The following is a 17,497-nucleotide window of genomic DNA, read 5'->3' as shown; positions in this document are numbered from 1 at the left end:
CTCAACCACACTGCACACTGCCCTAACCCACCTGGACAAGAAGAATACCTATGCGAGAATGCTGTTCATCGACTACAGCTTGGCATTCAACACCATAGTACCCTCCAAGCTCGTCATCAAGCTCGAGACCCTGGGTCTCGACCCCGCCCTGTGCAACTGGGTACTGGACTTCCTGACGGGCCGCCCCCAGGTGGTGAGGGTAGGCAACAACATCTCCTCGACGCTGATCCTCAACACGGGGGCCCCAAAAGGGTGCGTTCTGAGCCCTCTCCTGTACTCCCTGTTCACCCACGACTGCGTGGCCACGCACGCCTCCAACTCAATCATCAAGTTTGCGGACGACACAACAGTGATAGGCTTGATTACCAACAACGACGAGGCGGCCTACAGGGAGGAGGTGAGGGCCCTCGGAGTGTGGTGTCAGGAAAATAACCTCACACTCAACGTCAACAAAACTAAGGAGATGATTGTGGACTTCAGGAAACAGCAGAGGGAACACCCCCCTATCCACATCGATGGAACAGTAGTGGAGAGGGTAGCAAGTTTTAAGTTCCTCGGCATACACATCACAGACAAACTGAATTGGTCCACTCACACTGACAGCGTCGTGAAGAAGGCGCAGCAGCGCCTCTTCAACCTCAGGAGGCTGAAGAAATTTGGCTTGTCACCAAAAGCACTCACAAACTTCTACAGATGCACAATCTAAAGCATCCTGGCGGGCTGTATCACCGCCTGGTACGGCAACTGCTCCGCCCTCAACCGTAAGGCTCTCCAGAGGGTAGTGAGGTCTGCACAACGCATCACCGGGGGCAAACTACCTGCCCTCCAGGACACCTACACCACCCGCTGTTACAGGAAGGCCATAAAGATCATCAAGGACATCAACCACCCGAGCCACTGCCTGTTCACCCCGCTATCATCCAGAAGGCGAGGTCAGTACAGGTGCATCAAAGCTGGAACCGAGATACTGAAAAACAGCTTCTATCTCAAGGCCATCAGACTGTTAAACAGCCACCACTAACATTGAGTGGTTGCTGCCAACACACTGTCATTGACACTGACCCAACTCCAGCCACTCTAATAATGGGAATTGATGGGAAATGATGTAAATTTATCACTAGCCACTTTAAACAATGCTACCTTATATAATGTTACTTACCCTACATTATTCATCTCATATGCATACGTATATACTGTATTCTATATCATCGACTGCATCCTTATGTAATACATGTATCACTAGCCACTTTAACTATGCCACTTTGTTTACTTTGTCTACATACTCATCTCATATGTATATACTGTACTCGATACCATCTACTGTATGCTGCTCTGTACCATCACTCATTCATATATCCTTATGTACATATTCTTTATCCCCTTACACTGTGTATAAGACAGTAGTTTTGGAATTGTAAGTTAGATTACTTGTTGGTTATCACTGCATTGTCGGAACTAGAAGCACAAGCATTTCGCTACACTCGCATTAACATCTGCTAACCATGTGTATGTGACAAATACAATTTGATTTGATTTGATTTGAGTTGTCATGCTGCCCAGCCCGTCTGACATCTCCTCAAAGTCCCCATTACAGTACGCCTCCTCTAACATCCAGACTATTGTTGGCCTTTGCTGATGCCAACTCCCAGTTACAGCTGGCTTGGAGGAAATAAACAGAAGGAGCAATACGACAAGGGAACTTTTTTCAAACCATTTTAAGTTGGGGATCTGGTTTTCATGACCGATCCAGCAAAGCTGTACTGCAAACTATCCCTATGTTGGAAGGGCCCATCCAAAATCCTACATCTGTTCGACACAGATGGACAGCCTGGTGTAACATGCAGGGTGCTGGATTTGAAATCACCTCAAACTACCCCGAAAGTTATCCATTACAATAGACTGAAACCACTCTATGGTGATGTTGCAGAGAATGGCCCACCCCTTAGGCAGCCACAAGTGTTAGCAGGGTTTTGTAACTTCAGCCCAATCCCATACCCCCTTCTCACTGCCCTCTAAGCACTATTACCTTTCCGTCACCCACTATCTCATGGGCATGGTTTGAGACAGGCAGCCCCACTGTCAGCTACTCCTGAGACTCCAAGTACTCCGCCAGGGTCCCCCCAGGGCACCAGACTTTCCCTTTGTCCCCTGATGCTCCTGCCTGTTCCCCTTTGAATCAGGCTGCAACCCCTGTGGACATTGCTCAGGATAGTCCCTCACCAGGAGCGGACATAGTCACTCTATGTAATACTTGAGCTCGGAAAAGGTTATTGGTATTCATTCACTTTCACCGGTGGTCTTTTGAACTATCCTTTGTATGACTTGTTCTATGTGAAGCTAGCAGTTGGATATTAAATATTCATCTTCTAAGTGAGGTTGTTTGGCTAATATTTATATTGATGCCTTATACTACAATCAAACATGAAAACTCCATGAGATCCTACAGTAAACTCCATGAGACATAAGATGGGAGACTGGACACACGCAAGGCGTAGGAGATCGGGGAGGAAGTCTGGCCACCCTTCATCTATCCGAGAAGATGCAATCCAGCTATCAAACAGCTTTGCCCCGCTTGAGAGGGACCTACCAGCCCCGGGAGTCAGCATGTATCCTGGGTGTATACCAACAGGCCGCCCAGTGGCATCCTCTCCAACGGCCACCATAGTTCAGCAGGTCACTTACCCATTGGATTCCATCACAACCACCATCAATGTAGGCAGCCCTATGGTGAGAGATTTTGGCCTGTCTACGATCTGTGGACCGACCAAGGTCCGCTGTCACCCAGGAGCCCATGTCCATGACATCAACTCCCTTCTGCCCACGGTTCTGGCCAACTACTCCATTGACACCATCATCACTCACGTAGGTTATAACGACTTTCATTTTAGGCGATCATTTTACACTAGCACAAGGAAGATAATAATTATCTCTTGCCTCCTCCCGTGCTATCAAAGGCACTGGACGGGAGTGTGGACCTCAGTTCACCGTTCAATCACTCACGTGGGTATATGCTCCTAAAAACCAATGAGGAGATGGGAGAGGCGGGACTTGCAGCGCATCAAGCGTCACAAATAGAACCAAGTTATATTTTAGAGCCTGGCTATGCAGACGCTCGTTGACGTGTGCGAGCAGTGTGGATGCAATGATTGAATAACATGTACAGTTGAAGTCGGAAGTTTACATACACTTAGGTTGGAGTCATTAAAACTTGTTTTTCAACCTCTCCACAAATGTATTGTTAACAAACTATAGTTTTGCAAGTCGGTTAGGACATATACTTTGTGCATGACACAAGTAACTTTCCCATCAATTGTTAACAGACAGATTATTTCACTTATAACTCATTGTATCACAATTCCAGTGGGTCAGAAGTTTACATACATACACACACAGGGTAATACCGAATACCGATATAAAGAAACACTATCCTACCTCTGAAGTTGCTACAGATTTTATGTATGAACAATTCTCCACCACCTATTCTGCCTTCCTCTTCTGATGATTTAGTTGATAACATTAATAGAAAATCAAGGGCAACCATTGTTGCCATAGCTCCATTACATTTGATAAGGGCCACATCCAAACAGAGAGACCCTTGGATGAGTGAGGCAATTAATCAATTAAAGAGAAATTACAGAAAGGCAGAGCGGAAGTTGATAAAGTCAAAGTTGCAGGTCCATTATGATATTCTGAGAGAGCAACTTGGCATATATAACAAGGCAATTAGAAATGCCAGACGGGCTCATTTTTCCAACTTGATCACTATTAATCAGAATAATTTGAGAGTGCTCTTCTCGACCATTGATGGCCTGATAAATCCTACCACCTCAAACCTATTTGAACTTCCCTCCACATCTAAATGTGATGACTTTGCGGCATATTTAAGAGATAAGATAATCAACATTAGGTTGGGTATCAGTCAAGCAAAACCTGATGAGAAGTTTGATGATTTGTTCCCTAGCCTACCACGCAAAGGCACTACAGATGTATTTTCCCTGGTTGACACAGACATGCTCAGGAAAGTGATATTACAACTTAAGACTTCTACTGGCCTTCTTGATCCTATCCCCACCACCTTCTTCAAAACTGTTTTCAATAGCATATCTAAAGAAGGCAGCCTTAGTCAAAGTGGGAGATTATCTTAGAGCCAACCGAGATGCCAAACAGCTCTCTGTCCTTGTTGTACTCTTGGATTTAAGTGCTGCATTCGACACTGTTGACCATGATGTCCTTCTGGACAGACTGGAGAGGTGGATTAGTTTTGGTCCGGTACTGTTCAGTTTATATATGTTACAAGGGGTAACATATATAAACTGAACAGTACCGGACCCAAAATCAAACCTTGTGGAACGCCACATGTGATATGTATTTTCTCTGTGTCATGTTCACCGTATACGGTGACAGAGAAATACATACTGTACATCTACACTATATACATACTTCCTCTGTTTTAACTTGACTTACTTCACAGTACATACACAGCACATGCACACGGGTACATAATTGTCACGCCCTGGCCATAGAGAGGCTTTTATTCTCTATCTTGATTAGGCCAGGGTGTGACTAGGGTGGGCATTCTAGTTTCTTTATTTCTATGTTGGTGTGGTTCCCAATCAGAGGCAGCTGTTCGGTTTTCCCTCTTTGTTATTTTGTTTGAGTGTTTTGAGTATTACATTTATCATGAACACTTACCACGCTGCACCTTGGTCTCCTTCTTCATCCGACGACAGCCGTTACAATAATACATTTATTTAGTGAATATACTGTATCATGTGTTGCCCTCTGCTTCTGCTGCTGGACGCACTCGGCACGAGTTGTTCTAACTAATTGCATCACTGGGAGATTAAGACTAAAAACAGTGAACACTGACTTGAGGAGAAAGAATGTTACAACAGATAAAGGGCTCTATTTTTGGCTGGCGCTAAGGAAGCACAAGTGTCAAATTCACATTAGTTTTTCTATTTCGTCATGTAAAAATTGTCTCACGGGTATTCTCCAGTCATAACACGAGGTTTGTCAATTTACCTGTCTAACATCAGCTCGCTTGAACTGAGGTGGGAGGGGTGACAATATTTGAGGTGTGTCCTTAAAAACAAGTGCAAATGTGACCATTTCATGCAGTGCTAATGGGAAGTTTCAAGACCCACAAAAGTGGGTTTTAAGGCTTTAACCTTTTCTGTGATAAAAATAACCTTTTTTAATGCTTCTTTGTAGAACCGTAGGAAAGTTTATTTATAGCACCATATAGGTTCCTTTTAGAACCTCATGAGCATAGTTATTTTTTAACTTCAAGAAAGGGTTCTATTTACAGTAGCCCAAAAAGGGGTTCCGCTATGGTTACAAGCTAAAGAACCCTATTTGGTACTATTAAGCACAATATTTTGTGCGTGTACTGGGAGCTAGTTCAGTGAAGAACCATCTCCAAGGACCACATGCAAGGATAGACCGCGTGGAAAACCACAGTGGGATCACTTTTTGAATGAAAGGCAGAAGTGAATGAATACTATATAAAAGAGCTCTGTCCTTGGACAGTGGTTATAGCATACTCCGTTATTCGTTATTCATCATTCTAATCGAAGACAAATCCATACTGAAAAACCTAATCAAATATTTACAGTATAGCATCATGGAGTGTGATCCATACCACCACCATACAAGAAGTATAATCAGAGATATTCTCACACTTGGAAGAGCTCTGTTCTTCACTAACTGGGGTTTCCATGGAAACATGATGGGCAAAAAAGGAGGATGGTGGCGGGTGGGCAGGGAGGGGTAGTGGGCAGAGAGTTTTGCTCATATAAATGACAAGAGGTTTGCTGATATAAATTTGTATCATGTTGAGGTCATATCTTGTATATTAGGGGTTGAAAATACCTGTTTGACTGGAGAGAGAGAGAGAGAGAGAGAGAGAGAGAGAGATGCATGGGTTTGTCAAACAAAGCAATGGGGGTCTTTGTAATGAATGGGAAAATACAGTGCATTCAGGCAATATTCAGACCCCTTCCCTTTTCCCACATTTTGTTACGTTACAGCCTTATTCTAAAATTGATTAAATATTGTTCTTCTCCTCATTAATCTACACACAATAATAATACCCCCATAATGAGGCGAAAACAGAAATACCTTATTGACATAAGTATTCAGGCCCTTTGTAAGAAACTAGAAATTGAGCTTAGGTGCATTCTGTTTCAATGAATCATCCTTGAGATGTTTCTACAACTTGATTGGAGTCCACCTGTGGTAAATTCAATTGATTGGACATAATTTGGAAAGGCACACACCTGTCTATATAAGATTCCACAGTTTACAGTGCATGCCAGAGCAAAAACCAAGCAGTGAGGTCGAAAGGAATTTTGCGTAGAGCTCAGAGACAGGATTTTCTGGATTTTTGTGGATTTTCTGGGGAAGGGAACCACAGTTGCCTCCATCATTCTTAAATGGAAGAAGTTTGGAAGCACCAAGAGGTGACCAAGAACCCGATGGTCACTCTGAGTTCCAGAGTTCCTCTGTGGAGATGGGATAACCTTCCAGAAGGACAACCATCTCTGCAGCAATCCACTAATCAGGCCTTAATGGTAGAGTGGCCAGACGGAAGCCACTCCTCAGTAAAAGGCATATGACAGCCCGCTTGGAGTTTGCCAAAAGACACCTAAAGGACTCTCTCTGGTCTAATGAAACCAAGATTGAAGTCTTTGGCCTGAATGCCAAACATCACACATGGAGGAAACCTGGCACTACACCTACCATGAAGTATGGTGGTGGCAGCACCACCAGAAGGTGGTCCTTCTGTAGCTCAGTTGGTAGAGCATGGCGCTTGTAACGCCAGGGTAGTGGGTTTGATCCCCGGGACCACCCATACGTAGAATGTATGCACACATGACCGTAAGTCGCTTTGGATAAAAGCGTCTGCTAAATGGCATATATTATTATATTATTATTATTATGCTGTGGGGATGTTTTTCTGCGGCAGGGGCTGGGAAACGAGTCAGGATCGAGGGAAAAATGAATGGAGCAAAGTACAGAGAGATCCTTGATGAAAACCTGCTCAGGACCTCAGACTGGGGCAAAGGTTCACCTTCCAACAGGACAACGACCCTAAGCTCACAGCCAAGACAACACAGGAGTGGCTTCAGGACAAGTCTCTGAATGTCCTTCAGTGGCCTAGCCAGAGCCCGGCCTTGAACCCCATCGAACATCTCTGGAGAGACCTGGAAATAGCAGTGCAGCGACGCTCCCCATCCAACCTGATAGATCATGAGAGGATCTGCAGAGAAGAATGGGAGAAACTCCCCAAATAGAGGTGTGCCAAGCTTGTATGCTGATTTCAAAGCCGATTGCCAACAAAAACTTTATTCATTCACTTATTCGGTCTTTGTCTCTCCCAAAGATGATCTATTGCCTGAGCGAACTGGCTGTGTTCCGACAGGCCGCCCCACTCTTGCCTTGGGAATGACGATATTACTGATTAAAGAGACAGCACACATTTTTATAAAATAGGCTATTTGTATGCAAATATACAATAAGGAAGGGAAACTGATTGTTTGCTATCTGTAGTTCCATGGAACCAGCCAAAACACGCTCAATAACTCAATGCAGGCACACACATTGTGTGTATTGTGGATATGCCTAGGCCTCATCTTGATTTAGCCAGTATATCAATAGAGATTTTTAATTCAAATAAATTATTACCATTATGTTGTTATGTAGATTGGTATATACAAAGTAAAATTGATTGTGTGATTGTATAATTGATTCAATAAGGCACACATGGCATCTGAAAAATGTTGAGGTAAAAAAATTGTATTGTAATGATAACTCAAAAGATGCCAAGCGATTGAACAGAGCAGTAGCTGAGCTTAACTGTTTGGATCAAGTGCCATTCTGTGACTTTGGCTAATATGCCTTCTTTTTTTCCCAGTGGTATCGTTTTGGTATTGTTTTGGTATTGAGTATCGTAATGGAATCGAGTATTGTGATACTATACCTGGTATCGGTATCGAAGTAAAAATTCTGGCATCGTGACAACACTACTTTTTTTGTGATTTTTATTTCACAATCGACATTCAATTTCAAACTATGATTGGTAATCTGAGAACTTTGTTAAGGGAAGCTGGGGTAATCAGTCCCGTTAGCTGCTGGACACACCACCTCATCACTGATGGGAGATAGTAGCTATAGCTGTTAGTTGAAGGTGTGGCCTGGGTTTTCAATCAACCATCTCACTCATACTGTATATGCTGTTGCAAAACTGGTTGAAAATACATCATTTCAACCAGTTTTGCCGTTGCTAAAAGGATACGGCAAGATGTTGATAATCTTTGCCAAGCTTTGGTAGTGGACATATAGAGGAGTTCATGTAATACTATTTGTAAAGATACATGTTTTTTCAAAACGTTAGTACAAAAGGAATGTGCACACCTACATCTCTCAACACCCATGACTAATAGTTAGTAATAACCTGTGGTCATAGTATGCCACCTATAGCATGTCATGTCACTCTTCCCGTGGGTGAGCCCCTGGTGAGAAAGAGGCTAGTCAGTTCAGTCTTTGGCCAGAGAAAGTTGGTCTGTGTGATTTGGTTCACTCGGCTCTCAGCAGCGCGACATACATCATCAATTTGTACACCGGGAGTGTCCGTATAGCTTCTCCCCCCTGGTGCGTGTGTGTGTGCGATGGTGTTCAGGGGGATATTGTTCAGTCATACCCCAGCAACAGACAAGGAAGCAAATGAGCAGGAAACAAGTGCAATGATTGCTGCTGAATCTGCCATCTCTACAGAAACACAACCCAGACATTACTGTAGACCATATGGTGCATTGATGAAACCTCTTCTCTCCCTCCAAGAGAAAAACAACTGAAACTGCCTGTGCTCCACTGGCAAGACAGTGATCCACGCTCAAAACAAATAGTGTGAGGAGAACACTTATAATGGCAAAAACTTCAGAAACAACCAAATATTCTGTCCAAATCAACTGTCCGTATTATTCTACAAGGTAAAGTAGACTGAGTTAACTATTTTACAATGCTACATTTTCTTCTACCTTCTATTCTGTTTTATAGCTGTTTAGACCTGTCAAGGCAAAACCCAGAACTTTTGTTTGGTGTGCTTTAGTGGAGCAGGTGTTTAGCATGGCTATGCTTGGTATGGTGAGATCATGAAGCGTACAAATATGCCAGCCATATCCTTCTTCCTGTCTCATAGCGTGTGTACCAATAGTATCTCCTTTCTCTCGAACTGTGTACTTGTTCAGTTCCCTTTATGGATTTGAAAGGATATGACTGGTATATGGAAACTTCCTCTAGCCCATGCCTACACCAATCGACGCTTTACAAATTGTGGGGAGTAGTGAACGAGTGCACACTTCAAGAGGAAGGAGAACTTGTTGGGACTGAGCCACAGTCTGTAAAGCCTTCCAACAGGAGCTACAGGGTACAGGTGACCCAAAACTGTTTAATTGATGTTAGCAATCGAATCCTCCCACTCGACTGTCCCTTGTACCAGGTGGGCTTGGTAGGGACTCTCCATTTGCAGAGCTTGAGTTTAATGGAGGAATCAGGGCCAACCAAGAAGACCAAGAAGGGGGCCAAAAGGAACTAGGCCAAGGTATGGTCTAAGAACTGACTGTCATAGTCGCCCCCCAAAAAATCCTAAAGATATAGAACACGGACACAATGGCATCACCACATACATTTAATTAGGCTTAGTTATACAACGTTTTGATCTAAGAGTGGATCTTAGTCTGTTGATAGCAAATAAAGTCCTACTGCAAGTTCCCCAGATGTGTGTTGAAGAGATATGGGGATGAAGTATGGGAGGTAGATAGATATAAAATGATATCTCTGGCAATATTAGCAAAACATTTCCCACTTAGTAGAGCTCATAATACTTTCCCCTTAAACAGGAGACAGCAAATAACCAAGGGGACCAAGTGTCATTTGACATGAGTTTGAGCTGCTACGACAACTGTCAACTCTTGCTCAGCCTCCTCTTAGTTCTGAGGAATTTTCTATCAGGCCATGGTCACGTCATTAAATCTGGCTCGTGGCGGAATCGACAGTCACAATAGCACTTGGCAGCCAAGAGAGCTGCTCCCTCCCTACCCAGCTATCTCTGCACAATGATTCCCAGTGAAACAGGAGTTCAAAAAGAGAAGACAGTGTGCATAATTGCTCCACTTTGAACCCTCGGCTAGCAAGCTAACACACACATACAAGTACCAAATCCACACCAGCCTCCCATCACGTGCATTGAAAAGCTGCAGGTCTCTTCAACGCAGATCCCTCTAGCAGCATACAGTACAGTAGTCAACTGCCTCCAATGCAATGTGCCTCTCTCCCTTGGAATCCAAATAACGGCATTTCTCAAATGATTGAGTGACTAAGTACAAATGCTGCTTTGAGCACATGTTTCACCCAAGCACAGGTCCTGAAAGATCCATTGGTACAGTACAGTTCACTGGCTTTTACTGTACAAAGACTCCCGATTGAAGGTTATGTTTTCATCAACTGTGGGCAGCAGACACTTGTGTACATGTTGATGTTGAAGAGTCTAGAATAGGTTCTGCTGAGCTAGACTTTCAGACCAAACAGTTTGCAGTTAGTCCTCTTGGTAAGTGGTGCATGATGGCACCTTCATATGGACGGTAATGTTGTTAGTTGGTAGATGTCCCCATGCTGTGTTAAGTGGCACCCTGATCAGGTGGTGAGATGTCAGACAGCACAGCCAGTAACCCTCCCTAACAGACCTGAACACCATCACACAACACATGGTGGAGCCAGAAGGAGCCTATGCCCTGTCTGCCCTCAGACAGAGAGCCCAGCTGCTCCAGGCACTGCTCAAATACAGCCTCCATAGATTAAACACGTCTGATTGTGTCTATTATAACATTGGCATTATAATGGGTATCACCATTGGTATGAGTATGAATGGCTTGTGTGAATATAATGAGTTCTATATAATGTCATTGGTATAAGTATGATTGATGCTCAGTCTGTAATAATTAAAATAATGGCTATATGTTCTTAACTTGTTTTAACATTTCAATAAATAAACAATTAAACAATGCGTGCTAAGATGATTATAAATATTTAACACATAACACATAAGTAGCAAGGACTTACACCCTAAGGCAACACTAACAGTAGACACCTTGTGTCGATGAATGGCAATAACACCTGCAATCATAAAGAGATTACACGTCTTATTCTAGACAGATATACCTAAAGGTGGTATCTATTTCTGACTGAAATAATCATGATTTAGATTAACCCATGTGACATAGCACCTTTCCAGCTTTTCTAACACTCCAAGTCAATACGGTGTTTCAGTGATCCATTTCATCTCTCAGTTCAAACACACGGACACACACACACACCACAGCATCCTGGTCAATTCCCTTTCTCCTCACTTGAACCAAAAATGTTAACTTCAAGACCTTCCCCCGGCACTCAACTCTGCGTTGCTATGGAATATTCATCAGTACAGCGTGAGAATGCCCAAGACTCAATGGGCTTCAAAATTACCTCAAAAAGTTCCATAGCTGAATCTAACTCTGATAGGTACTTCAGATTTCAAGTAGTTCTCACAGGGGGACATTCAGAAGGCCAACTGGGGTTCTTTTGTGATGTATCGCAAAAATGCTCTCAGTAAACGGAAGCCTATTCAAACTAGAAAGTTTGACTGAATAGCCATTGTATGCTACAACATAGAGCATTAGTGACTGAGTGTCAAATTCTCACAGGAGGGTTTTGGGCTCAATCCCCAAAAAAGTAATCCAACTACGATCTACTTTTTGTGGGGTGATAAGAGGCTTTTGACTCCTTTCTACATGAGATGAATGGGGTTATTGGTCCTGTAAAGTGAGCAGAGAAACAACACACACTGGGTGTGACTTCAAAACAGGAAGGAGGGTGGTTTTGATGTTGTTTCATGAAGAAGGATAGAGCTCAATTAGATGAATCTCTATTCCCAGTTAAATATGTTAGCCTATAGAGGAACTGCGTCTGTTTCTGGTCCTTTATGGCTCAGTTGGTAGAGCACGGTTTAAATCCTTGGGCCACCTATATGCAGTGGTGTAAAGTCCTTAAGTAAAAATACTATTTAAAGCATTACTTAAGTCGTTTTTGGGGGGAATCTGTAATTTACTATTTATTTTTGTAACAACTTTTACTTCACAACGCAGAATTAACAATGAGGACAGACTGTAGTAGCCTATGCTATAGGTAGAGAGGGCAGAGAAAATCCACGTTGCCTCAGTACCTGTTCACCACATAATGTGATATAACAATACATTAATATAGCGCCTGGTAGGGCCTACTGTAGCCTACACTATATGCTGCTATGGTCAGCTTTACATCTTAGGACAGATCTCGGGAAGTCTCATGGAGGATGGTCATGCTTGCATGGCACATGCAGTTTTTTGGTGTGTTGATAGATTAGAATATTTCACTTTTCGTAGGCTAGCACCTGCATCTCCAGCTCTGCACGGTCAATAACATCTGTCCTTTCCCCACTCTTAAGACCAACTTTATCATCGTGACTTTTAAATAGGCTATTGCTCCTGTAAATCGCTCTGGATAAGAGCATTGTCTAAATGACTAAAAAGTTAAATATAATGCAATAATACAATGTCTATATAGCCTACCAATGAGCAATACACGGCCCCTAGGATATAATTTAGTAATACACAAGGTATGATCTAGGAATAGTTCATGTTAAAACATAGTCAATACTGTGTAACATTCTTCTTGACCTGTCAAACTTTGCTTTAGATAATGTGCAGAACAATAGAGCGTAGACTACAGATGAGGTGGGAGTGGAGACAACTTGTGCATGTGCTTATAAACAATTGATTCAATATTATATTTATTTGTAATAATAATAAGCCTACTCTTCCAGTATGTAATATAGTCTGCTATTGTTTGCAATAGATTCAACATATTTTTTTCAAATGGAAAATAATCTATTTGTAGGCTATTTCCATAAACGGCATAATTTAGCCAAATAGCATAGAAGGCTACAATGTTAAAACCTACATCGATATGGAGGTAAAATTGTATTGTACAGTTGCTATAGACCTGTAGGAAAGGCACTAATAAACCATGTGAATAACGCTTTAGCCAATTCTATATTGATGAACAAGTATTTCCGATACAATTGGCATGCTGTGACAGTGAGTAGCCTAGCCTAAAACAGCAGAGTTAATTTCTTACCTGGTTGCATTGTTAAAGTCGGGAAGTGAGGAAACGTCGCGCGTCGGTATCCCAGGTGGAGCAGGTGTGCACTGTCCTTGGTTCTGAAATCTAGATCAGATTGGCAGGAGTGGGAAATTCCTCGACATTCTTGACCACATAGTTGTGCTCGAAATTCCAAGGCGCTGAGTGTAGGATATAGTTTAAACAGGACACACTGCCCAGAGTAGATAGTCAAGTATAAAGTTATGTAATTCAAAATGCTCCTAAATGTCTCGATCTGCAAGCGCTCTTCAAAACCAGATTGAATGGACTGTTCGTTCTGAACGTTAGAGTTAATTCTCATTAGTCAATTTAAACATCACGTGCCATTTAATAATGCGATTATAACATTCTTGCTTCATGTATTTCCAATGAAATGCCTTCAATGGCAGAGAGAGAGAGAGAGAGAGAGAGAGAGAGAGAGAGCGATAGAGATATCCTTCTCTGTATGCGAGTTCATCAGGTCAACTTCGAAACAGACGCACACCCTCCCCTGACTGATATGCTCTGTTGTCTCGCGCGCAAATTGCTTGCTGTGTAGCAGTTGTTCTTGGAATGTAGCCTGCACTGGGTTATTGTTATGCACAAAGTACTATTTGAAATTTGCCATAATAATCTACTTGTCTCATATCTATACAACTGTACATATTAATTAATGTCCTTTATGTAATACCTTTCCAATAAATTAATATCTAGGCATATTCCCATCTCAGGAAATCCGATATCCACCAAATGCCTTTGATGGTCTTTACTGATGGCTACTCTTGTAACTTTACACTGTTAATAACCCAAATGCATTCTTGGCAGAAAGTTAATTTCAATTGCTCAGTTTAATTTCCCCATCAAGCTACAGAGACACATCATGCTTCAGTAGCCTATGTAAACTCACATTATTTCAAGAATCTTGCCTGGCTTGGTTACTATGTAGCCTGGCCCCCTGCCCCCCTCTGCTTGTGCTTTACCATCTTCCTATCTACATTTAGTGGATGAAATAACAGGCGGAGTCACCATGCATAGGAACGATAGCCTACACTGTAATGAAAAACTGTAATTTACCTGGTCATTTTAGATATTATCAAGATAAACCTTTAACCTTTATTTAACCTTTATTTAACCAAATGATGATGCATTTGGTGAAAATTGCTGTATTTCTAATGGTACTGTAATTCCACACCAGAGATTACCGTACCGTATCTTCGGAGCACCAAAAACCTTTTAACTACTAGTGGGTGCATGGTAATGTTGTTTCTGTCTCATTGACATATTTTGAGGTGTGCCTTGTAAGAGGCTATATTTGTTGCACCCGTGAGCAGTCCCAACTTAACTCGTATGTCGTTATAGTGCCCAAACCATTTAGAATGTACAGCACAGGGGACAGATTAGTGGCAGCAAGTCTTAAACCTTAAATGATTTAATATTTTGCGATGTCTGTCTTGCCCTGTAGTTGTTGCCAGTTTGGAAGCTTTTGTTAAGATCTCAAGAAGTGCAAGTGATGTAAAACACCAAATATTCATATGCTGTAATGTGTAAACACTTCATCAAACAGCCAACCTGCTTGCATCAATCCCTTGTAATTGCAGTAAAATAGCCAACTGTGAAATACAAACTCCTCCCCTCAATGAATGGAATTCATTCATCCATTCATTCTGATTATGGTAGCATTTACTTTTTTTTACAATATAATAGACAGTATTGTACAGTGTGTCATCAAATCGAATTGTAATGTCACATGCACTTTGCTTACAAGCCCTTTGTTATGCAGGTGAATGAGGACCCAAAAGCGACTTGGCGAAAACAGAGTCTTTAATCCAGTAAAGTAACTTTACAATCAAAAAGCATAATTCCACTCGTAATGACGAGAACAGACTGGAGACTCGATCATGAACTGCAGGTTGCCTCGGGAAGGCACTTGAACGTAGCAGACTCAGACACCTGCTCACCACGCAGCATCTGAGGGAAACACGACACGACAGGGCGATACACAGACACAGCACGGTGAACAATAGACAAGGATCCGACAGGACAGGAACGGAAAACAAGGGAAGAAATAGGGACTCTAATCAGGGGAAAAGATAAGGAACAGGTGTGGGAAGACTAAATGATTGATTAGGGGAATAGGAACAGCTGGGAGCAGGAACGGAACGATAGAGAGAAGAGAGAGAGGAAGGGAGAGAGAAAAAGGGGAACGAACCTAAAAAAGACCAGCAGGGGGAAAACGAACAGAAGGAAAAGCAAAATGACAAGATAATATAAGACAAAACATGACAGTACCCCCCCACTCACCGAGCGCCTCCTGGCGCTCTAGAGGAGGAACACTGGCGGCAACGGAGGAAATCATAGATCACAAACGGTCCAGCACGTCCCGAGAAAGAACCCAACTCCTCTCCTCAGGACCGTAACGGAAAAAACGAAAAAAAGGGAAACTAGGGTACTACTCAAAAAAAAAAAAAATGAGACACGGGTAGAGAACTGAAAGCTTTAGAGCAAACAGGACCAAACAGGCCAGGAGAGTAACAACTAGGGACAGACTGAGACACAGCAAGGGCAGGAACAAGAACAGGAGAGATGCGATGGCAGGGAACAGACTGAGACCCAGCAAGACCAGGAGCAGAAGCAGAAAAAAAATTACCAGACTTCTTCTGCGCGCAGTCTGAACACGCAGCCACGAAACGGCGCGTGTCACGCTCCTGAGTAGGCCACCAAAACCGCTGGCGAATAGAAGCAAGCGTACCCCGAACGCCGGGATGGCCAGCTAACTTGGCAGAGTGAGCCCACTGAAGAACAGCCAGACGAGTAGAAACAGGAACGAAAAGAAGGTTACTAGGGCAAGCGCGCGGCGACGCAGTGTGCGTGAGTGCTTGCTTAACCTGTCTCTCAATTCCCCAGACAGTCAACCCGACAACACGCCCAACAGGAAGGATCCCCTCGGGATCGGTAGAAGCCACAGAAGAACTAAAGAGACGGGATAAAGCATGAGGCTTGGTGTTCTTAGTACCCGGGCAATAAGAAATAACGAATTCGAAACGAGCGAAAAACAACGCCCAACGAGCATGACGCGCATTCAGTCGTTTGGCAGAACAGATGTACTCAAGGTTCTCTTGGTCAGTCCAAACGACAAAAGGAACGGTCGCCCCCTCCAACCACTGTCGCCATTTGCCTAGGGCTAAACGGATGGCGAGCAGTTCGCGGTTAGCCACATCATAGTTACGTTCCGACGGTGACAGGCGATGAGAAAAATACGCACAAGGGTGGACCCCATCGTCAGTATCGGAGCGCTGGGACAGAATGGCTCCCACGCCCACCCCCGACGCGTCAACCTCAACAATAAACGGTTTAGTGACGTCAGGTGCAACAAGGATAGGAGCAGATGCAAAACGCTTCTTGAAGAGAACAGGACAACAATCATACGACCGGTGAGGAGGAAGGGAGTTGGTTCTGGACCGACTGAAGACCGTGCGCAGACCATGATACTCCTCCGGCACTCCTGTCAAATCACCAGGTTCCTCCTGAGAAGAGGGGACAGAACAAACAGGAGAAATAGCAGACATTAAACACTTCACATGACAAGAAACGTTCCAGGAAAGGATAGAATTACTAGACCAATCAAAAGAAGGATTATGACACACTAGCCAGGGATGACCCAAAACAACAGGTGTAAAAGGTGAACAAAAAATCAAAAAAGAAATGGTCTCACTATGGTTACCAGATACAGTGAGGGTTAAAGGTAGTGTTTCATATAATATACTGGGGAGAGGACTACCATCCAAGGCAAACATGACCGTGGGCTCCCTAACTGTCTGAGAGGAATGTCATGTTCCCGCGCCCAGGCTTCGTCCATAAAACAGCCCTCTGCCCCAGAGTCTATTAATGCACTGCAGGAAGCTGCCGATCCGGTCCAGCGTAGATGGACCGGTAAGGTAGTACATGTACTTGACGGAGAGGACCGTCTAGTAGCGCTTATCAGTCGCCCTCCGCTTACTGATGAGCTCTGGCCTTTAACTGGACATGAAATGACAAAATGACCAGCGGAACCGCAATAGAGACAGAGGCGGTTGGTGATTCTCCGTTCCCTCTCCTTAGTCGAGATGCGAATACCCCCAGCTGCATGGGCTCAACACCTGAGTCAGTGGGGAAAGACGGTAGTGTCGGAGAGAGGGGAGACACAGTTAACGCGAGCTCTCTTCTATGAGCTCGGTGACGAAGATCTACCCGTCGTTCAATGCGAATAGCGAGTTCAATCAAAGAATCCACGCTGGATGGAACC

The 17,497-nt window shown here is 43.4% G+C and overlaps 1 protein-coding gene across 1 annotated transcript in view; it reads right to left on the bottom strand.

Moving 5' to 3' along the window:
- LOC124003463 (metabotropic glutamate receptor 2-like) overlaps positions 1–13,644 on the bottom strand; it is a 73,803-nt gene extending 60,159 nt beyond the window's left edge. Inside the window, exon 1 of the mRNA XM_046311741.1 lies at positions 13,213–13,644. The gene's annotated coding sequence lies outside the window, so the exon portion shown is untranslated. The remainder of the gene's footprint in view (positions 1–13,212) is intronic.
- Positions 13,645–17,497: the final 3,853 nt, after the last annotated feature.

The sequence above is a fragment of the Oncorhynchus gorbuscha genome, linkage group LG18, assembly GCF_021184085.1.
Source record: "Oncorhynchus gorbuscha isolate QuinsamMale2020 ecotype Even-year linkage group LG18, OgorEven_v1.0, whole genome shotgun sequence".
Taxonomy (NCBI): domain Eukaryota; kingdom Metazoa; phylum Chordata; class Actinopteri; order Salmoniformes; family Salmonidae; genus Oncorhynchus; species Oncorhynchus gorbuscha.
Note: the sequence above shows the minus strand (reverse complement) of the source record. Positions and strands in the feature narration are given on the sequence as shown.